This window comes from Perissodus microlepis, chromosome 3 (genome assembly GCF_051167445.1).
Source record: "Perissodus microlepis isolate ML-2025 ecotype Zambia chromosome 3, ASM5116744v1, whole genome shotgun sequence".
Classification (NCBI taxonomy): domain Eukaryota; kingdom Metazoa; phylum Chordata; class Actinopteri; order Cichliformes; family Cichlidae; genus Perissodus; species Perissodus microlepis.
The window spans coordinates 40,190,859-40,214,455 of record NC_140463.1 but is presented as its reverse complement, the minus strand read 5'-3'; the positions used below and the strand labels follow the sequence as shown (position 1 = coordinate 40,214,455).

The window sequence follows — 23,597 nt, the reverse complement described above, 5'->3', positions numbered from 1 at the left end:
CTTACAACAAAAGGTCATTGGTTAGGGGACAGAGTAGCTCATGCTGCATTGCTTTAATTTATAGACAAATGGAGCCTCATTTTGGCAATTTTTAAAGCGAATGGTTATGGTTACATTTTCTCTGATTAGAGATGAGTTTACTGTTGGTTGATGTAAATCTAATTTATTTGAAGTTGGGGTCCTTAAGTGGATTTTATTAAACTACTAATATAGAAGAAATAATCAATAGATTCACTGTGTACAGTAAATAGCTACTGGTAGGAGCCTTGAACTTAAGCAGGCTGCCCTTTTTTCAATTCATCTTTATCTTCTTCTTATCTCTGCTGCTTCTCAGCTTGACCATTCTCTTCTCTTCTCTTCTCTTCTCTTCTCTTCTCTTCTCTTCTCTTCTCTTCTCTTCTCTTCTCTTCTCTTCTCTTCTCTTCTCGTTCTCACTGGTCTGTGTTTATCAGTGCAGTGCTGCTTGAGCTACACGCTCCTTTGGTTTCCATTCATTCTGTGCTCGTTCCACACACACACACACACACACACACACACACACACACACACACACACACACACACACACACACACACACACACACACAGCCACTGTCTTGCTCTGTGTCTTATCCCTGCACTCCTGCTCACATCAGCTCATCCTTTCCTCGGCCCAATCTCTCTCTTTTTCTCTTCCATCTCTCTCTCTCGGGAAAGGAGGAAGATGCTCCTTTCCCGAGAGAGAGAGGCAGAAGCGCGCGCGCACACATACACACACTCAGAAAGACAGACAGAGAGAGAGAGAGCGAGGGAGATACAGGGGAGGGCGCAAGAGCGCGCAAGCGAGCCAGCGGGTGAAGTGCGCGTGCTCTGTCACCGCCGCCGCCGCTTGAGAGGAGGAGAGACGTTTATTCAGCTGGTGGATAAGGAAACGAGCGGAGGGCAGGGATGAACAGATAGAGGCACCAGCCAGTGAATCAATGAACGGATCGCGACCTGGGCTTTTTCCAGAGTACCAAACCGGTGAGAGGACACAAATATCGCGCCACTGTTATAATGAATTTATGTGCATTGTTAAAACTGTTTTGTTGCTCTTACGCGAGCCGTGTGTGTGTATGTGTGTGTGACAGGAGACAGTAACCGTGTTTAAGAAGTGTGCCGGCATGTGAGGTGCATTCACTTTGACAGTTTGTCTAGACCCTAGCAGCGGGCGCTGCTGGGTGCAGAATTTGGTTCATGCGTGCGTAAATAAGGAGCGAGAAAGTGTTTTGATGAGGCGGAAGAGATAGACGTTGAAACTGAAAGACACCGGAGGGGAGGTCTCTCAGGTGTGTTGCGACACCGCGGAGTCCTGCCCTGCGCGAGAGACGCATTCAAGTGCCGTTCCAATTAAGCATCTGTCCGGCGCGCAGTCTCCTGTGAGAACCAGCGTAGCCTGTGTCGTATGATAAGAGGATCTTGATCCACGCCGGCTGTTCTCTCAGCTGGAGAGCGAACGATGGAGTAAAATTTACTAAGACCTATAACCTTTGCTAAGCCGGGTTGGGGATTGCGCAAGAAAAGAAGGTGCGGGAACGTAAGATTATGGTTAGGGCTAGGTACACACCTGGGTACTAGGGGACTGTGCACCGGGTCAGGGCGCGCAAGAGTAATGGATTTGTAAGGGGTGAAATAGCAGCACAATAGCGGCCTGTAGCTTTGCATATGAAAGGAAAATCCTGTGAGTTTGAAATAAGGCTGATGATAATCGAAATGTAAAAGTTGGACGAATTCTATTCAGGTTCCTGCATTTCTTTAGAGGAGCTGATTATTATGACGATTTGTTGATTCTGGTGGTGGTGACGATGATGGTGATGAACGTATTTATGGAAGGAGTTGTGATGATACCAAAGCTGATTGATATGTGACACTTTTAATGATGGCAGTCCCAACATAAATGGATGCTGCTGCTTATAGGTGTTACACGTCGGTGTGGAGGTGGTTTTATAACAGTTGAAGAATTGGCAACAAAATAATGGAGATGAGGATGATGACGTTGATGGTTTATAGAGCATGATGACGGTGGAGAGTTAATGATGATGGCTACTGATGAGAACTTTTTCAACAATGATAAATAATTTACCCAAAGATATGTTGCCCTCTCAATAATTCAAGGAGCCAAGCTGTCTAAGGAAATGTAGGCTATAAATTAATCTGCATATCTCAATCCATTCCCAGCATATAAGCAAGAGTAACTCTTTGTGTTAAGCAGCTTTTACACAGGTGTTGCTATCCAGCCACGTCTACAAGGTAGCGATTTTGTACAATTCAGACATACAAAGCTGTTTTTCTGAATTAATAAAGGGTCAAAATAAGTCTGATGGTTCCTGGAAGGAAAATATATCCACATTCTGAGGTTAGCAACAGTTTTTTTTACCTTAAAAAATGATAATACATTCTTTTGCTTTATATCTTGGCTCTCAACTAATCCAAAAGCAGCAACAGTATGATTTTGGCTGCTTGTGTGAGTAGTGACTGTGAATAACTGCAAGTGCAGAGAAACCTGGTGCTTGGAAGGAAAAACACATGCATTTATTCATTATTTTTGTAGCGCCTAATCCTAGAAATGTCAATATTGACAATGATTTGGTCAAGTTCTCACATTTATATTTTGTTTCTAGGTCTGTGTGTTTATTGTGTATGCACGTAATGGAGGGTGCCTACTAGCTAAGGGTGTTTGCATGCCAGAAATATCCAGGACTTTCCCTGTCTGTCTGTCGTCTTTTCCTGTGACGGTATCCTCAGCTAATCCATTAATGACTTAAACAACACACTCACTTCCCCACAGCAGAGGGTGGTAACCCACATCTTGGCCTCTATTCTTGTCCATGTTAATCTGATTATGTGTTTCGCTGGCACCGGTCTCTGGTTTCTTGTGTTGTTAGTGGTTACTGAGCATAGGGAACCTGTTACTTTAAGCATAATGCATCTGTCCAGTAGCTGGGAGGGACAGGAAACACCCTGTGGTCATAATCCTTTTTTCTCCTGTGTGTGGGTGTTTGTTACACAAGGTTAGTAGTGCCAGCTTTAAAAACCTTGTTTTGAGTTGTGTACCAGAAGAAGATTATATTGACAATACTGTGAAATATAAAAAAGAAGACCTATTCATGTTGGCAGGAGCATAAAGGAGCAGGAACTTCTATTAAGCTAGAAGATACATTTTCGTGTTCTTTTAATTGATGAATTGTTGAATTGATTTATTGTTTGAGTGGTAGGCTACATGTAGCCAAATTTCTGTTTGGCCTAATGTTGAGATCACTAATCAGTTGTTTGTTATAACTTCAAGGGCTAAAATATTTCCTGATGGCACTGACTGATTATTTATTATATTTGTCCATACTGGTCAAAGCCTTTATAGACCAGTAAGATTGAATATGTAAAAGTGTAATACAGCAACTGGTGTGATATAATTAGCAATGAACTGATGCAAGTAAAGACATTAAAGCCAAACTCAAAAAGCAACATACTTTAACATAATTATCTTTGGGGAAAAAAAGTTAAATAAAATAATTAAGATGACAAGTTAGAAAATAATGTGTTTAATGTGGGTGTGACAAAAACCCCATATATATATATATATAACATAATGGATAAGCGATATGCACTCAACTCTCTCGTGTCAAAGTCATCTTCAGTGATGACTCTAACCCTATGCTTTCATGTCTTTTTAAAATTTTTCAAAAAAGGTACTTTATGCTTGCCTCCAAAGCATAATGATGATAACTTAAACCCCACAAGGTTAATATATCATGCCAAAGTAGTTGCGTTCCATTTTATGATAACTGTACCAGTATTCTAGTATAGCTGCCCTGATGTGATTATTAAAAGCAAACAGTAGTTGGACGTAATATTAACACGGGCTCTAAAACAGATTGTATCAAATAGAATACACGGCATAGTTGCATGAATCTAATTAAAATGATTGCGCACATTAGGGCTGGGCCATATCATACCGTTCACGATAATACCGGTGTAATGTTGGGCAATGATAAGAAAATGAAATATCGCGATAGAATATGGGTAAAACGCGCATGCGCAGTGCCTATGTTTACATACCCACATGGCTGCGACGCAGAATGAGAAGAGCGAAAGTGGATCGTTAAATGAAACGGATGAACTAGAATTGGTTTGTAAAAATGCTGCAACTTCAGTGGTGTGGAACTGGTTTAGCTTTCGTCCGTCAGATACACAACAAAGCATTCGTTTTGGTAGAGCATGCTAGCGGACTGTCATTATTACCGTGTTTTTTTGGGAAATACAGCACACTTAAAATCAATCCTTTGATTTTTCTGAAAATCGACAGTGTCCCTTATAATCCCGTGTGCCTTATGTATGAATTCAGGTTGTGTTTACTGACCTCGAAACGATTTTATGTCGTACACGGCGCTCGAAAATCTGTCAAAGGTTTCAGTACGACTTTGCTAAGCTACGAAGCCGCACCGCTTGATGTATTGTCGGAGCATTACGGCTATCGTAGGCAGGAGCCTCGCGGAGTGATACGTACTGTGCTTCAACATAATATTACCGTATTGTGTGTGTATAACCTCTTTTTAAGTTTTGTGGATATTATACATGGTTATGCTGAGGATATGTCGGCCAATTTCCACTGGAAATGCCTTTTGGTTAAACTGTCAGCAAGGATTTGCATTTGCACTGCAAATTTTTTATATAACTTTAATGCACTTAAAAAGCTGCTTGTGTAAGTGCAAAATACATTGATTTTTTTTTTTGCACTAATAAAGTTGAGGAGTTGTAAAGTATTTTGTCTAGTAATTATCGCAAATTTTCAAATGTATATTGTGATAAATATTTTTGGTCATATCGCCCTGCTCTAGCGCACATTATTATTAAATAGTGATTTGAACTTAAACATTAACAGTCCTGTGAGTTATTGTGCTCATCAATGGGAACTAGAACAACAGTGAGATAATAGCTCAACTAACTCATGATCTCTCACAGTTCATAGCTTATCATCTGTAAAATGACAAATGTGATCTTTACATTGACCTTGAGTAACATTTGGGTGAAGACTAATTAGGTGATAATTATTTGTAGGTTTGTGACCAATGCTGTAGGAGGAGTAGCGATTCTTGTGAATTGTGGATGAGCAGATGGCTTGAAGTCGTGAAACTGGATAAGCTAGAAGAAAAAGAAAATTAAATGTATTGCTAAAAAAACAGCTTTGTAGTGTAGTGGTTAACAAATTCCATGAGAAACACAAACCCAGCCTCAGGAGGTCACAACCAAATTTTGTCCTGTGACCTGGGCATATCACCTTATGTGTGGGAAGTTCTCCTCTTTGAGAGAGATTCTGACTTGAAGGGCTATGCTAGTAGCATATTGTACTGATGGTATGGCTTCTTTCAATTTAACTATTAATGCTGCTCTCCAACTGTCTTGCATGGAAGAAACTGCAAATTTGTCATGAAAGCCTTTACCAGGGTGTGCAAGTAGGCCTTGCAGTTTGTATTTAGTTGATTCATTAGTGCAGTGACATGAAAAGCAAATGCAGGACCCATCTTCCTCTGCATCTGAGAGATCTGTAATGTTCTTGACTTTCTTCTCACAAAAACACTCAAATTTCTGATCTCAGGTCCCGTAAACTTTAGCATTGCCCAGACGGAGCCACCCGACAGCCCTGTGGTAGCCTATGTCACCATCTGGAGTCTATTTGTGATTCAGTGCCCTTGCATTGATGAAGTGAATTATTTTAGTTACAACATCAACAATGTGGTTTATTTTTTAGCACTGACTAATACAACAACTCCTGGTGTGTAATATAATGCAAAAATACCATTAAGGTAAACAAAAGGATTGATAAATTACCACCGTGCTACTCTCTAACTGGTTGATTTGAAATTGTGTTGCCACTGTAGATGCTCTAGCTAAAAGGTAATTTCATGGTGGTTGGTGAGCTTAAAGGGCATGCAATGTAAAATATGTGATTAACTAAAATGTGGGCGGATCATAAAATATAACATGAAACAACAAAAAACTAAAGTACAATATCACATTTAAATGTTTTAGAATTTATTTAATATAATCGTCTTTTCAATTATTAAGTTATTGTTGATTTTAGTATGGAATCTTTGCATACTATATAATTGCATTGCAATTATTTTTAATATTCATTTAAAATTGAAATATTTGAAACTATATGTATTGGATTAATTATATTGTAAAATGCCACCTCTTCCCAAGAGGGATCATTAAACTTTCAGCTCTCATCCCAGGCTTTCTAAGCTATTCGCCCTCATTGTTTTAATTTTGTTTATCTTGTGTATGTACAGCGGCTTTATCCAAAATCTTAAAAGTTCACTCCATCTCCATCATTTGTTTTGGCTGCTGTTTAGATCTAGATAATTTTAAGAGGCATTTTAATCTCTCTGCAACCGAACAGTGAGTCGCCCCTCGAGGTTTAAAGCACGGCCTCCTGCCTACAGGTTGATTAATTAAGTACACTAACACAATAGAATGAGAGGACAGTGATATATCGAGTGGTTCATCTCTTCTCTGGCTGCGACACGAAGCCATTGGCCTATCCTTTCATTTGACACAGTGTTTGACATTCATGGAAACTGGCCAGTACCCATGGGTGGCGCCCAGTGCCACATCACATAATGGCACCTCAGTGTTTGCTCGACCGGAGGAAAGCGCACTGTGAGTTAAGACCAAGGAGTGAACTTTATAATATCAAACCCAAAGCTTAACAGTCAGTATGGGCATTTGGCAATTTGAGCTGTGAAATTAGACATTACAGCACGATCTAAATCATGACGCAATGAGAGAGAGTGAAAACGCGTTCAACATATTGTGACTAAAGCACAGATTAAATTAAAAATAAAGCGTTGCATCATTGCAAAGTGTCAAAGAAGGCTAAATCCTGTTTTAAATATCAGTAATCATTGGCACAGTCAACTAATTGCAATACAGGTTCCAGATATAGTCTGATTTAAATGCCTCTGAGTTTAAAAATCCTATAAAAAGGACGGTTGCAGATTTAATAACATCCTGATATCCCTCACAGGTTCAACTAGGTTGCCTGGGCCCTCACATCACTCATTCCACTCACTTTCAAATTGCTCTCAAAGTCTCAGTTTATGGCCAAATGGTGCGATTTCCAAGCTGGACAGCAGTTTGAGGTGTCTCAACAGAGATCTCACTTGCATGGCAAACTGATTTAGCCCTTACTCCTGTATACTTCAATTAATCCTTCAGAGGGAAACTACAAATGATGAACTAGTAGCCTGAAGCAGCAGTTTGCCTGGTCCACATTTTCACTTGACTGGCAAACGGATGTCAGGATTCCAAATATCCAGATGTCAGGATGTTATAGTTCTGCTCAACATTAATCAACAATTAGTAAAATCACCTATTTGTATATTCAGTGCTGGAACTCTTTGTATTTATCCAAATTGATATGGAAACTCATACTAAAAAGCCACGAGGAATGATTATTGGAACTATGACAGTCATAAAACATCAGTTTAGACAAAAGTAGGTATGTCAGGCTAGAAAAAGGAGTGTTGCTTTAAAATCTAATATCTTTATAAGACATAATTATGTTCTGGTTCTGCCGGAGGTTTCTTCCTGTTAAAAGGGAGTTTTTCCTTCCCACTGTCGCCAAAGTGCTTGCTCATAGGGGGTCATATGATTGTTGGGTTTTTCTCTGTATCTATGAAGCGCCTTGAGGCGACTTTTGTTGTGATTTGGCACTATATAAATAAAATTGAATTGAATTGAATTGAATAATTGTTTTCTGCATTTTTGACTTAGTTTAGTTATGTCTTACTCCTTTTTGCTTATCTCCACAAGTAAGTGGCAAAAAAGTGCTCATCAACTGTAAAACAATCTATTATGCAATACTCTCTATGTACTGCTGTTAAGTAAAAGGGATGCAATGGTGGAGCAAGGGATGTATAGGTTTAAAGAGGCAGTTTTAAAAATGAGGTAACACAGTGGTGACTCAGCCTATGGCCAATTGATGAAAGCACTCTGATATTTATATAGCTGCAATGTTACCAACTGACCATTATTTGATTTTTTTCTACAAATTATATTACAGGATAACACAAACCAAACACTTGCTGCTGTTGCAGCATCATATTAAAAGCATTTAAGCTGGTGAGCCTTTTGTTGCCATTTATTTTGTAACTGTCACGCAAAAAATTCAGTGTCAGTGAGTTGAGTGCTTACCATCATTGGCTAGTCATAAAAAACCAAACTTTTTGGCATTGTCTGGCAAATTAGCTTGAAATACTAAAGGTAGTAATGAAACCAGAAGAAGCAGCCACTGTGAGCTGCAGGCAGCACGCTCAACTCAACGTCTCCTTGTGCAAGCCACAAGGAAATGGATAAATCTGCATGAATTGTTTTTTGAAAGCATGGAAATAACTTGTTTTGCTTTCCCCGGTATTCAATGATTTACTAGGATTAAATTCTTCAACACAGCCATTTCAAGTTCCAAATTCAGGGTCGCTTACTAAATAGACATATCCAGGTAAACAAGCCCTCAGGCTTAGAGACTGGTGAGTGACCCCCTGGCAACCTCCGTTTGGAGATGGGAATTGATAAGAATTTAGCAATTCGTATTCCATTATCAATATCACTTGTCAATTTGATTCCTTATCAGTTCTCTTATCAATTCTTATTGGCTCTGCTTTGACAGTTCCCACGATCCCTAAGCAGCATATCAGAGAATTCACATTGATGCAAGTTAATTGGATGGTGCACAGCAAAATCTCCAGTGTTAAATTAACACTAGAGAGTGTCTATATGGGTCCACACCTCTGAGTGTTAAATACAACACTGTTGAGTGTTAAATTAACACTTTTGACAGTGTTATATGTTTAAAAGTAACCTAGTCAGTTTTGAAGATTAACAATGGCTAACACTGAGCAGTGCTGATTTTCTAACACTGGAATATTTCTAACATTTTGAGTTATTTTCCAGTTATTTTTTGTGCATGCTGGAAATATTTCCCATCTTTGTTGTGAGCAGTTTTGGGGTCGTTACTCAAAAAAAGTAATGTATTACACAGAACAGAAGTAATACAGTATATTACTGCTTAACGTTCCTTAATTTGTTATACTGCTTGTTACATTACTTTCATGTTCCTCTGTAAAATGATCTGAAACATGCTGTCTCTTAATTACCATTTATCTATATAAACCTACAGGCTACAGCCCCTCACACCAACACAAATCCCTGTCTTAATGACCGGGACGTTACAGACATACATATGATCTTTCTATTAGTATTACATGAAGCCGAAAGCACAAAGCGAAATTGAAAACCAGCACAAAGAGATTTTAAAGCAAATGCCACCACATTGATTATACTTTAGAAAGATGAGTGAATGGCAACAGAGACTGAAAGCACGACTGTTCATCTGTTTGTTATCTGATGAAATTCAAGCTATGGCTGCTGTGCTGGGGTTGGCATTCATTCACTTTCACTCTGGGTTCTTCGCTAGCTTAGTGTTAGCATGCTGTCTGGCTAGTTTAGCGTTAGCATGTTGTCTGTCCTGGATGTAGTTTCCACATTATCATTACGCTCTGTCTTTTGGTGCAATACAAATAAAAGCAGTATCCATTCCGGCACCATTTACCTCTGACGACACACGAATTGAAATCAGCTGATTGGGTCGCAAAAGGAAGAACTGATAAGCGGGATCGATAGACGGGCAGACTAACAATTCCAAGGAAGTGGCCTAGTGATTCCCATCATTACCTCTGTTCACTAGGGAAAATGTATAATGAAGTTAGTGAATGGTTGCTCTGTTACTAGGTGAAATTGGTCACATGTCTTTGTGAGTCCTTTGGTCACTAGCAGACTGCAGCACTCACCTGTACTTAGCATGGATGATACCCACTTGTTTGCAAACACTCCCTAACTACTCCTTAAGGGTAATGTAACTTGAGAAAGGTCACGGTGTGATGCAAACTTTGAAACGGAGAACGTTCGCCTTCAAAGTAAAAGTTGTGCCTTACTGCTCCAAACCGACGCGTTTAAAGCGCAGGTTTTGCTCTGGAGGTGACTGAAGCCCAACTGATGTAAGGGAGGAAGACCGAAGGCACCCCAACAAATTAATGCCTCCGAGTGTGGCTGGATTGTTCAGCTTGGCCTCTGTGGTCATAAGTAGGAATAACAGGATGATGGTAAATGTAACTCGAGTGTGTTTCATTGCTCATCAGTTTGGCAGATACTTCTTCATTCAACTTGGTAACTGAAGCTGCTGGTAGAATATTCCTGTGCCAAATTAACCATGGAGGGAGGTGCACTTGCCAGGACTCCTTGTCTCATTGATCTTGGTGGATTAGTTAAAATCCCACATGAGTTCTGCTGCTCTCAGTCATCTCTATGTCCTTAAGTCCTTGGGTCTGTTTCTAATAAAATAACCATCATCATCATCTGGCAAACAATGACAGGCTTTTCCACAAAATCTAAAAATGTGCACGTATGTAACAAAAGTTGTTGCAAAAAAACAAAAAAACTCTTTTTGCAGACAGACACATTCGATAGTGCTCTGATTACAATTATCATCCCACCAGATTATGTTTAAAGATGAGCCGAGCATTGATATGCAGAGAGGCTCCCCCTGCTGCTGCTAAGAATAGAAAACACCGAGGTGGAGGAGAGCCGTTTGTTTTATGAGTAACCTCAGCATATGATACGCACACTTGGACTCACCACAGTGTGTGAGAGGTAGTGACTGTGTCTTTGAACGTGTCTTTCTCTATGTCTGTGGCTGTCTGTGTCTTATCTGCGTGTGCAACACTGCAGACAACACGTGCTTATGGTTGTCTGCAGTGCTGTTGTTGCTTTAAATTACATTTTAGGGATGGTTTGGTGCTTGGCAGAATAAAACTGTGCTAAGTGAAGAAAAGTGACTAAAGCAGTTACGATTTCTGGAAGATAGAAGAAAGGACAGAGGAGAGGGTGAAAAACAGACGCAACCCTGCTTGTGTCCTTTCCTCGCTACTCTCTGAGGCCAGAATCAGTGCAAGCTGTTCTTTTAATATCATGAATGGGAGGAAAGATGTGAAATGGACAATTGCAGACTTATCCAGCCAACTGTGAAAATGGGCACAGATGAAGAATACAATGACCTTTTAAATCGCTTAAGCCCTAGGCCAGTTTGTGGAATTTGTGTATGGAAAAACAAACTCAATCAACTTCAGTCACTGGCAGCTCCACAAGTGAAAATGAACAACCTTGGGCTCTGCTTATAAAGAATGCTTTGAAGAATTTTTGAACTACAGTAAATTTCACTCACCAGCCCTGGGTGAGACTTGAAAAAAGCAGTATTTACTTCCACCATCTAAATCTGATCAGAAATTAAACACCCGCTTTATAACAAAGAGTCAGCGACACTGATGATGGTGAACCTGATCTAAAAAGTCTGACCTACAACCCTGCCAAACCTGGCAGTCGGTGGGACTATGTGGCCTCTCCATTTTAGCCATTTGAGAGCTTTAGAGAGCCAAATGTACCCGGCTTGGTGTTTGGAAATGGTGGCTGCAGGTTATGGAAAATGTTACAGTTTTTCTGAATGGACAGGTTTGCACTGAATGGTTGAAGAAAGAAGTGTACACTCTTTTAAAAGAGGAATGGATAAAATCCTGAAGTGAGTGAACGTCTATATGTTTACCACTGATAAACCTCCCTTTTTTCAACACAGGTTTACTTTCTGTTGGTTTCCTGCCCTCTGTGTTTTTTTCTTGCATTTCCTGTCTACCCTTATGTTGCTTTTTCACTTTAATTTTCTCTGTGTGTCCTGTCTTAATGTCTTTCTTATCTACTTTGTCATTCTTGTATGTGAAATTACTGTCTTAGATGGCCCCAAAAGAGAATTTTCTCCAGGAGATTGGGTTTGTGTCGTATGTGAAACCAAAAGGTCATTCATCCATTTTCTTCTGCTTATCCAATTGCAGGGGCGGGGGTGGGTGGGTGGGGGGGAAGGCATAGGGCATGAAACAGGGTACACTCTGGACACACACACACCTATGGTCAACTTAGAATCATCACTTAACTGAACCGAAGGCATGTTTTTGGACACACAGGGACAGGGGGAACATGCACAGTCCACACGGAAAGGCCCCAACCTGAATTCGAATCCAGAACCTTCTTGCCTCGAGGTGCCAGTGCTAACCACTGCACCACCATGCCACAAAACCGAAAGGCAATGTTGATTCATTTTTTTCATACTAGGTTGACTCAGGGGGCCTTTCTATTGTGACTTTGCACGTTCTTCCTATGTGTGTTTGGTTGAGTTTCGGATTCAAATTAGCCACAGGTCTGAATGACTGTGATTCCCAAGGTTCCCAGACTGTAGCAGCTCTAGCCCCCCAAGCACCCTGAATTGGATACGTGGTCAATAAAACAGATGTAAATGATGCAATTTTTTTCTTCTTCTTCTTTTTTTTGAATTTTTCAGTTTTCACTCATGGTTAGACGAGATTTCGACAAAAGAACTAGTCTGCTAGCTGTGGGATAAGATTATGCTTTGGGTTAAAATAGATCGCATTTTATGCATTTTCACAACAATAGCAGTGGTCACATGTTAGCTTTTCAGAACATTCTGAAGGCGAACTTGTCCTTTGTCCTGTTTTTCACCAGGCTATCACGTTACATCAAATAAACTGGTCAGTTGCAATCATGGTGCTGGTGCAACATTAACACCAACGCAGCGATATCAAATTGCCCCCCTCCCCCCCTCCCCACGCCTTCTGTTCTGTCTTTGTCCGTCCTTTTAACCTTTTCTGTGTGGCTTCACATCAACACTGTCAGAGCAGTTTATAAAACAAATAGACCTGATATCCTGAAGTCCTGGTAATTCCAGGAATTCTCCATTTTCTCGAGAAATGACACCCCTGTATTTCTTCGCTGTGTAAAACAAAGCAGATCTTAATCTGTTTTGTGTTATATAGCAGACAAAGCCCGCACTCCTTGCAATGCGTTTCTTGTGAGGCGTACAGGAATACCAAAATGTGGCTTCAGATAATCCATGTAGTGTAATGTATGCAGTATCATAATGCCGTTTACACGTACAGTGTTATGCAACTCACAATCAGCATAATCTTCCTTCGCTTTTCTATGGATGGGAAGTCACGGATGTGGTTTGTTCACGCTCCCAAACACACACACATAGACACACACACACACACACACACTCTTCTCTCCCCAAGCGCAAGTCATATTGCAGATGTTCATATCCAGTATCTGCCAGCCTCTGTTTGTTTGTTTTTGCCTCTGTGCGTGTTTGTGTGTGTGTGTGATGTTGAGAGGTACTGGCAGCACAGTGCTCAGACTTCCATCCCTTGCTAATGTCACACACAGAGAGGATAGCAAAAAGCCCGAGGGAGCTCGCATGCTAACCCCCACCTCCCCTCTCCCCATCTCATCCTCAACACGTGCACGCACACACACGCACACACACACACACACACACACGCATATCATGCATAAATAAGTTAATATGAATGCTGAGCGTGAACATTTAAACTTCCGCGCTTCCATGCGCACTTTTTCCTTTGCTCATGGATTTCGTTTTTGCTGCAGCGACTTACTCTCGCACACGTCCATACAGAGCCTTTACTTCTGTGTCTCTTTTTTAACCTCTGCTGCCGGGCCTTGATGACACACACACATGCGCTCACGTGGAGTTTACAAATGAAAATCATCACACCTATACATAGCAACACTCTGTATCTCTCTAAAGTACAAGCGGACTTAAACGCGAGGTCCTGGGGGAACCTCGGTCTTTGAGTGTCTGCGCTGCGCTCGCCCTGCGTGCCTTTACACCTCCGCTCAAAGCTTCTCTCCATTTTTATGTCACAGCCTTTTGCAGTAGCGGAGGCATTTAGTCTGTGTGACTTCCAAGTGGTACTACAAACAGTAAAAGAAATAAAGGCTTGGAGCAGTCGTGTATTTAGTCAAACTGACTTCTTTGTGAATTTGCAACTTTTGGTAAATACCAAGGAAAAGTGCTCACAGGGTGTAGTGATACAAACTCTATTGGCTATTATGTAAAACACTGGCTCTATGCATACTCTATGCAGTATGCTAGTTAAGTAACATAGTCTATTATATTATAGTGTAGTATAGTAGCTTTCAACAGTTACTTTTGTGGCCTTTTTTCAAGTAATGAGGATGCGAATTGAGAACTGGTTTCAAAATAACCAATCCATCACATCACTAAGCTTATCAGTTCCTTTTATTAGTGCTGGCATTACTCATTATTAAACAGTGGCAGCAGTGACATTTTGCATATTTGTATCATATGGAATTCTTTGTTCTAATCTGTTGCTACACTGTATTTGTTTAGACTCAGGGATAATGTAACACTTGCTTTGATGCTGATGTTAATGCCTCTAGGCCTCTGTTTTACACCATTTGCGGTCCAGCCTATAATCAGTATTGATAAGGACATTGGTATTAAATTAATTTCTACATTCATGTCTATCTATGTGGCAAAATGTGAAATGTGACCAAAAAGTTCTGGGAGCCGGTGAAAATCTCACCCAGTAGGGTGAGATTCAAGGTCACATTCAAGGTCATCTTTTCAGGCCTGTCCACACAACTTCCAGTGCAGCTGCTATTTTTAGATCCCATTCTGGCCACTTACACCAAGCGATGCACGATTTCATCACTGACCTCAAAGTTGCACGGAGAGCAAACATCAACTTCTCTTTCAAACTGACTCAGGTCTCATGTGGAGGATCGTCTCTGATGTTCAGAGCTTCAGCCAATTCAGTTGAAGAGGGAGCGAGCCAGGTGAGTCGTTCTGCTTAAACATTAATTGTCCATTCGTCCGCCAGGTGAACCTGTCAGTGCAGTATTCTGGTGTAAGGCAACTTGGAGTTGATGATATGAACTGCGGTGCATGGCAGCGTGCCATTTCAGAGCACGGTGAATAGAGTTTTTTGGCCACACGAAAAATGTTCTCTCACAGGCTGGCGCACTAACTGGAAATGAAAATCAAGTTGAAGGATCACCGTCTTGACACACTGGAGGAGATTGAACTTTAAGTACATACAGTACATGCAGTGCTCCAAGCATGGCACGAGTGCTGGGAATACTTCATCTTTGCCAAAGGAGATTTTTTTCAAATATTTTGAATTCTATTTATCTGAAATTATTTGATTATTAATACAGCTGAATGGATTTATAAGTAGAACTTTACTGTTTTTGTTGGTCTCGATGATGCTAGCTTTTCTCCCCGCCATACAGTGTTTATGCAAGAAAAACTGTTAGACCTGGAGCATGCAACATGTGGGGGGAACTGAGGGGGCTGTGTGTGTGTGTGTGTGTCTGTGTATTACAAGTCAATGTTGCATTTGATTCATGTAGTGTTATTCACCCTCTATAACAGTAATTGCTTATTGCTAGCACAGACAGAACAGAGGAGCTGCACATACGCCACAGAGCAGAGGGAGACAGAAAAACACTGGGGAGGTTATTTCTCATTAACTGTACATGTGCGAGAACGCTGACTTAGACGTAACCTCTATTACATCCTTGGTTTAGTGAAGATGAGTGAATGAATACGACTGATTTCACCCAGTGACCTCCAGCAACCGCTCACCAACCAGTCTGGGAATGCACATTTTTTCCCTTACGACCGGTGACTGCCTGATGGTTGCTGTCCAGATCATTCTCATTCCCAATGCGTAACATACCGACGATTTGTCACATCCCGAGGTGTCTCATAGTAACACGAAAGGTACCCTTCGGCGTCCTTATGATCCACTCCGGATTCTCAATTGAATCCAACAGAATGCCGCTTGTGCCTGTAACACACGCTCCACCCTTCTATTCCAGCACCAACCATAACCATAACCCTATCAGATAGTGTTTTCCGAACACCCAACATACAGGCGATTTGTCACATATTGTCGGTATGTGACGAGTTGAGATGAGAACGTGACATCCAAAAAGACCAGTGTCACATGGTTAGTGCTCACACGACTGCAGTTTATCAGTATTATGTGTACTGTTTATAGACAGTATAGTAGATCTAAAGGTGCTGTACACTGATTCCAGAGCAGCATAAATCTAACTGGTTCCACAAAGTGCTTTACAATGTGTCTTGGGAGAGGACCTAAGCCAAAATAGCTAGGAACGACTGGTTCAGTCTGAAGCATCTTATTTAAAAAATAATAATAAAATCTCTTTTTGAAGATTAACTATTAATTACAGAATATTGCTAAACATTTGCTATAAGTGCAGACTAGCATATAATTGAAATATAATTAGTCTAATTTCTTTAATTTACTGAACTAATTAAATCCTCAGATGCTTTCCCAAAACCTCTCATCTCGTTTCTTTTACCTTCTGTTCCACCAAGATTTTATTTTCATCATAGCTCCACTGCTTCTTCACTGTTTTCCTCTAACTAAGAGTCTGCAAGTTCTTTGGCTAAACACCTAACTATGTTTAGAGTTGAGGCCTGATCTCTGTCCTCCGTTTCTTTAATTTCAAAAGTAAATACCCCTGCAGTGATAAGAAATGATTGCTTCTTTGAACGGATGCAAAAAGAGGTGTGCCGCAGCATGTGTGTGTGTCCGAGTGTGCGAGCGATGCCAAGAAGAAGTACAGTTTGATGGCCGAGCAGATGGATAGCACGACTGTGTTTCATTTGTTTGTGTTCGGCAAATGGCAGTGACAGAGCTGTGGTGAAACTAATAAAGTTAAATGGAACCACGTCTTTCATTAGCTCAGTGCTTTCCTGTATGATAAAACCCCCGCGCTGCCCTTTCCTCGCTTTATAGGAGCAACTCAGAGAGGCAGTGAAAACACTCCATCTCTGAAATGGATTTACAAAAGAGCCCATTATTTTCAGTGAGAAAGATGAAAGACAACAACAGCTTTATTTTCACGTTCATGCTGACACAAATGCCCTTTTGAACGTGGTAACACTGAGGACTGAGTAGCTGGGAGAGGAGGCCAAAGCAAACTTCAATGAACATACAGACAAGCCCCGTTCAACGTAATGCAAGCATCTGAACAAAGCATGTATATGTGCAGTGAAGGGAGTAATACACAGAGAGAACGCCTGGATTAGAGTATTTAGGAATGCATGTCGTCAATGTGTTCTGTTTTATTTTATTTTCCTCCTGTGTACCTCTCCTTTTCAAATGATGGTCATCCCTTCCTAAATCCAATCAGGAAATCACCGGCCATGACAATCCTGACTGCACATACACACTCCCACACACGCATGAACATGAAAACATACAAGCCACCAGGTCCAGTGAAGCAGACACTTGCAACGACTGCTAATGCATGCACTTGTGAACACATCGTCACACGTACACATTGCATTCTGTACCAGCCTGCAGTCATGCATGCAACGTGTCTGGACAGCTTGTGTGTGTGTGTGTGTGTTTGTGTACGTATGCATGTGTGTGCGGACTCTTATCAGATTATATAAGCCAGGTTTGGGGTTTATGCTGCAGTGCCAGATTACGTACAAATGGATTGAAGAAATGGGTGGGCAAGAGGAGGATAGGGGAAAAAGACTGGAACAAAAATGGATAAGTAGAATGGGAATTTTAAAGCAGGATGAGGTGTTACAGGGCAGGATCTCCACTGATTGAATGGTACGTTGAGCTGAGCATTAAGAGACAATAATAAGGACATATGGCAGTGATTGTGGAAAGAGAGTCAGAGGAGATAAAATTGGTAAACAACAAAGGTGGGAAATGACAGAGATAGGATGAGCGAGAGCACCAGTCCGAGATGAGCAATGCTACTGGAAAACGGGGGAGAGAGGAGACGGCTGTGAGACAAAAAAGGGGGAGGGATAATGAGGGAGACAGACAGGAGGGAATCTAACAAGTGAAATGACGAGACAGGCGATAATCAGCAAGAAGATGTGGCAATAAGAGTAAGTGTCGATGAGAAAAGCTGAGAAAGGAAATAAAGTAGCAGACAAACAAGAATAATGAGGGAGAGAGGGAAACGGTAGCCATCCTTCTATCACAGTAAATCCTATAGCAACACTGGAAGACGAATTTTCCTTCTGTATAGGGTTTACATCATACAACAGCTGTCTACACAACTATTCGGTGTGAAGGTTATCTGTGATTATGGAATCAGTACTATCTACGGGTAGATCGCTCTCCCACCAAAACAGGATTTTAACGCTGCGCCACTGAATATTTATATATTAACAATAGGTCGAATTACTGTGCGTGTGTCTGTGTTTCCAGTGACAAAAAATGAAAATACAGCAAAAACAATCGAATCGGGATTTTGCCTTTGATGTCTGTCCGTTTTTTTTTAATACAAAACACTCAGTTTAATAGGTACACCCAGCTAAGACTGTTGCACACTTCAGCCTTCCTGAAAGTCACAGTGCTGAGGTGTAGCTGAAACTCAAAGAAGTGCTGATTCTACCACTTTAGACAGTTTACAGCCATTTGCAATCTGAGAGGAGGGAGAAAATGAGCTATCAATATGGAGTGGAAAACTGTTAGATTTAGACTGGGTGGATTTGGTGCCAGTGGGGAGAACCTCGGGTTTATCACTGTTCAATTTGAAAAAGTTGCAAGAGAACCAGGATTTGATTTCTTGGAGGGAAACACACAGGGTGGTGGGTGGGAGAGTGGTAATGGGTTTAATAGATAGGTGCAGCTGTGTGTAGGCAGGGATAGCTCAGTAGGTAGCATAGTCACCCCATGATCGGAAGGTCAGGGGTTCGGATCCACTGAACAGCTACCCTGAAGGTACCCCTGAGCAAGCTACCGTCCCTCCCCAGGTGCCTGATTAGTGACTGCCCACAACTTCACTGAGTGAATGGGTTAAATGCAGAGAGAGTAATCAATAAAATATACATTATTATTATTACCAGCATAACAATGGAAACTGATATTAATCTTACAGAAGATATGACCAAGTGGAAGTAGACAGATGATAAATAGAAGACGCCCCAGGACAGATCCCTGCGGGACACCAGTAGTTCCTGGGATTTGAAATTTAAGAATTTAATGAACGAATGTGGTTGAAAAGACTGGATTTAAACCAGTTTAGAGGTTAGTGTTAGTCTGTCAAGAAGAAATTTATTGGATTTGAAGGCAGATGAGAATGGTTAATAGACGGGAGTCAGTTGTCACGAGGAGATGATGGCGATATGCGTCTGTGCTTGACCATCTGGATGTAGGTGATGGCAAGCAGGTCTATGTCCCAACTTGACCCAATGTTTTCTGTTGGATACATTTTTCATTCTTCATTTTATGCTTTATTCCAACGGCTGATCCCATCCAGTTATATTTCCCTCAGATCCATCTTACAAATGCAGCTATTAACCTTCAGCCCCAGAGCCACGTTCATTAAGTTCATTTTCTAACGCAGTCCTGATCTAGAAGTAGAATGAAACATTCATACACACTTAACCATTCATCTGTCTTCTGATGGTTCAGGAAACCTCTCTGGCCTTTTCAGCCTACATGACACTTTTCTCATTTCCTCCTCTGGATCATTCTGCCATTATTCTTCTGCCTTATACTCTTTCTTTCCTTTCGTTTCTCATTCTTACTTCCCTCTTCACTGCGTTGGTTGTCCACTCTGCCATTATCAGCATGAAAATCTGTCGCTGGTTTGCTTGGATCTTAGTCGCAGCTTCAAACATGCTTTTAGATAGATCAAAGTAGATATTAGGCACAAATGCGATCGCATACGTATGCAGACACACGATAGCGTCACATGCGTGAATCTCACACCCTGACAATGAGCCTGTTGCTAATTGCTGGCTTCAAAGACCGAATACATGCTGTACAGCCTGTTACCTCTGAATATTTACACACATACAAATCCGACCCCACATCCTAAAACCGCACAAACAAGTATACCCAGCTAACATGGATTTACCAGATAAATGCATAGACGTAGGAGCATTAGATTGTACCCGTGTATGTATGTTTCTTCGTGAGAAAACACAAAAGTGTGCACAGCTAAGAGTGTGATTATCTGGGTAATGAATGCTCAGGTCTGCTGGAGTAGGCTGTCGGATGAGGGTCAAACGCTTCAAAAGCGCTTTCATGCCTGCCTCAGATAGGTCGCATCGACCCCTGGATCTGTGAATCGATCAACCAGCCTTAATGTGACTCATTCGGGGAAACAAGAGTCCCCTAATCAAACTTTAAAATGCTCATGCACTAACGCTTTCACTTTCACTTTAGAATAGAGGATATGAGATTTGGTGATGGAATCGCTTTAGCATAAGAAATAGGCGTGGAATAGCAAATCGTCAATACCACAGTTCTTCTCCCTGTTTTCTTGTTGATCATCATTCTTTATGTAATTACGTATGAAAAATAATTCAAATGATACAAATTTATTGCCTGCAACATTTTGCTGTTTCTGTGTTTGCTGTTTATGGATGTTTTAGTACTTAGCGGACCAGCGGAGATGGCTGTAAACACACACATATTCTCACCTTCTAAATGTGATTAGGCAAATGTGTCCACACGCAGTTGCTGATTTACATACTCGGCAGACTGTTTGAAAACAGCTGCAGTTGTAAATACATTTGATGTAAGCCTAGAGCAGGAGTGTCGAACTCCAGGCCTCGAGGGCCGGTGTCCTGCAGGTTTTAGATATCACCCTGTTTCAACACACCTGAATCAAATGATTAGTTCATTACCAGGCTTCTGGAGAACTCCAAGACATGTTGAGGAGGTAATTTAGCCATTTAAATCAGCTGTGTTGGATCAAGGACACATCTAAAACCTGCAGGACACCAACCCTTGAGGCCTGGAGTTCGACACCTGTGGCCTAGAGGCATAAGACAAAATAAAGCAAAGTCTCTGGAGGGAACTTCAGAGTCCTTGGTTATTACTTGGATTTATCTGTCACCTGAACATTGCAAATACATTATTTAAATTGACTTTTAGCTCATTTTTGGTCTCCACCAATTCCTGAGAAAATGACTGCACTCTTTGACTCCTTTGTTCTCTAGCAAGTTGCAGTGTATTCATGGTGATGCTGGGCAGGTAGCGTAGATTGCATGAAATTTTTGTGACTGACCTTGCTGCATATGTATTTCTAGGAGTCTCTTTCTTAAGTTTTAAAATATAGGTAGGAGAATTTATAAATCAAGCGTGCAAACACCCGACTTACGGCGAAAAAAAGAGCATCTTATGGTTTGCGCTTGACATTGAAATGAACTGACTGCGCCTGTGTTTAGAAAAGAGTGCAACTTTTGTTTGTTTTCTCCCAATTAGTAAATGTGACACTTGGTCGAAACTCTGACATCTAAATTGGTCAACACAGCGGCACAAACTGAATGCAGTTTGCAGAGGTTTAGTCGGATGGCCTCTTACAAAGTGAGAAAAATAGATCCGATTATTGCAGGAATTAGATGCTTCATTGTTTTTTATTAAACAACAACTAATTTACTTAGTACACAGCTGTGAGCAGATGGCCTCAGATCTTTTACATGTACACAGATTTTTATTATCAGAGCTATTTAAAAAAAAAATCATTAGAAATCTATCCATACTATTTATGTTATGTACATCTGGACTTCTGTTTCATTCATTTGCACGAGGAACATAATGCATAGGATTGTGCAGTTAGCTCAGTAGGAAGGAAGCTTGAGATTCTGCATTTTAATCACCATTGAACAGTATTTCTTTCCACATTCTTTTAATTGACAATGTTTGCTTTATCTAATTTTATTATAACGGATTAAGAGGTAGTTGAAAATAATTCTGCAGTCACAAACTTTATCTTGGTTGGACGTCATACCAGAACATCTGGGTGTGTTGAAGACGCACCTCGAACCGATGTCGGTTCAGCTTTTATTTTGAAAAACTTTTTCAGACATGACTAGACATAAAGAAAAGACCATCAGCCAGATGTTATTCAGTGCTGCAATGTTTGATGGGGACGCTATGACAGAATAGCCTGTAGAGAACTACAGCAAAGTCAGCCGATAAACTAGTCGCAAGACACATTTCACATTCTGTGCAGTGATTTGCTTACATCAGCTACAAATAGTGCAGTAGTTTGAGGTTTCACTTGTACAACTTCCAACCTTCCCAAGCCATTACTTACAGCTTACTTTAAACGTGGTGTGAAAATCAAGCTGTAGAGATTTGAAACTTGTTTTGCATATTCCAAAAGCATATTCAAATATACAGATGTGGTATGGCTAAACCTTAGACTGCCATTTAGACAAAACAGCTTTTAATCATTTTGTACTATAATGAATGGAATAACCTACAGAGTTGGACATTACTACACTTCTCACAGGTCTAAAACATCTCTCAGAGCTTAAATGCTGGATTAAACTTGAACATAATGCCAAGGATTCTTTTTGAAACAGCCATGGTTCACATGTACATCACTGTAACTGTCCTTGCATCAAAAACAAGTCATTTATTATAACCCACTTACATTTGTTGTGACCTCTAGTGGTCAAAGCAGTTATGACAGGGGCAAAAGAGGAAGTCAGGTGACACAGAAAGAGCTACAAAGTCGGTACAAGTAGGAGGTCAGGATAGATAAATGGACTTGCAAATCACTGGACTTTAACACAGGATAATAATTGTGGTTCTGCAGCTTTTCTTTCCTTTAAAAAAGTTGCTGACTGTGTTCCTCGTATGAGAGCTGGCGAGTACAGCTCCCAGACTTCAAGGGCACTGGATGTGTAAGTCTGTGCTCAAAGAAGAAAAAAAAACATATCTTAAAATCTTGAATTACTGGGAAATGTTGCTCATTCATCTTTTCCTGTCAGGTTTTGCCAAGCCAATCCAGGGATTTAAACCAATTCCCTCCAGTCAAAGGCTCACATATACTCCTCTAACCTCGCTGCTGCCGGGGTCCTTTGGTGACCCTCTCTGAGTCACGGTGCCTGCAGCTGTTGCTCACAGGAAGGCATGAAAGCCACTTTCACTCAGATTTACTCAGAAATCTTCTCTGTACATGTTGTGTGTTTTTATTGACCTCCTTCACCCTTCCTGCCAAACGTTGTCCCACTTACATGGGAGAAACTGGTATCGATCCAAAGATAGAAAAGCAGCCGAGGGGGAGCTAAACTCATTTCACAGAGAATTTCTCATTTCTCTTGTCTCCGGCTTGCTTTGCCTTTATCTCTCTGTCACACACACACACACACACACACACACACACACACACACACACACACACACACACACACACACAGTCACCCACTCCTCTCGTACCCATAATGATAACGTTAAAGACTTTTGTATCTCATTAATCACCATAGAAACAGTATTGGACCTACTTTCTGCACTCCTCTCCTTTGTTTAACTCTCTGTCTCTTGCACACATGCATTCCCCTCCACTATACAGTCATCTATATTAAGTACTATATTGGATATTATTGGATGTGACAAACTGCCGATGCTTTCTCATTGTGTCTTAGATTATGTTGCTGAAGGATGCGCTGCTGCGGTGATTTTATATGCAAGTGTGTATTCGTGCACGTGTGGGAAAAACAGTGTGTTTGTGAAGCGGGTGTGTGTAACCACAGAAGGGCAGAGCTACGTGGTAACAGAGTTATCTCAGTGTGTGTGTGCCTGTGTGCTCCCGACCAATCAGAAT

General features: G+C 40.9%; 1 protein-coding gene across 2 annotated transcripts in view; it reads left to right on the top strand.

Annotated features, from left to right (window-relative positions):
- Positions 1-620: 620 nt before the first annotated feature.
- slc8a4b (solute carrier family 8 member 4b) overlaps positions 621-23,597 on the top strand; it is a 134,880-nt gene continuing 111,903 nt past the window's right edge. The window contains exon 1 of one of the 2 annotated variants that reach the window (XM_084924426.1): positions 621-1,001. The gene's annotated coding sequence lies outside the window, so the exon portion shown is untranslated. The remainder of the gene's footprint in view (positions 1,002-23,597) is intronic. The other variant, XM_084924425.1, reaches the window with a different exon arrangement.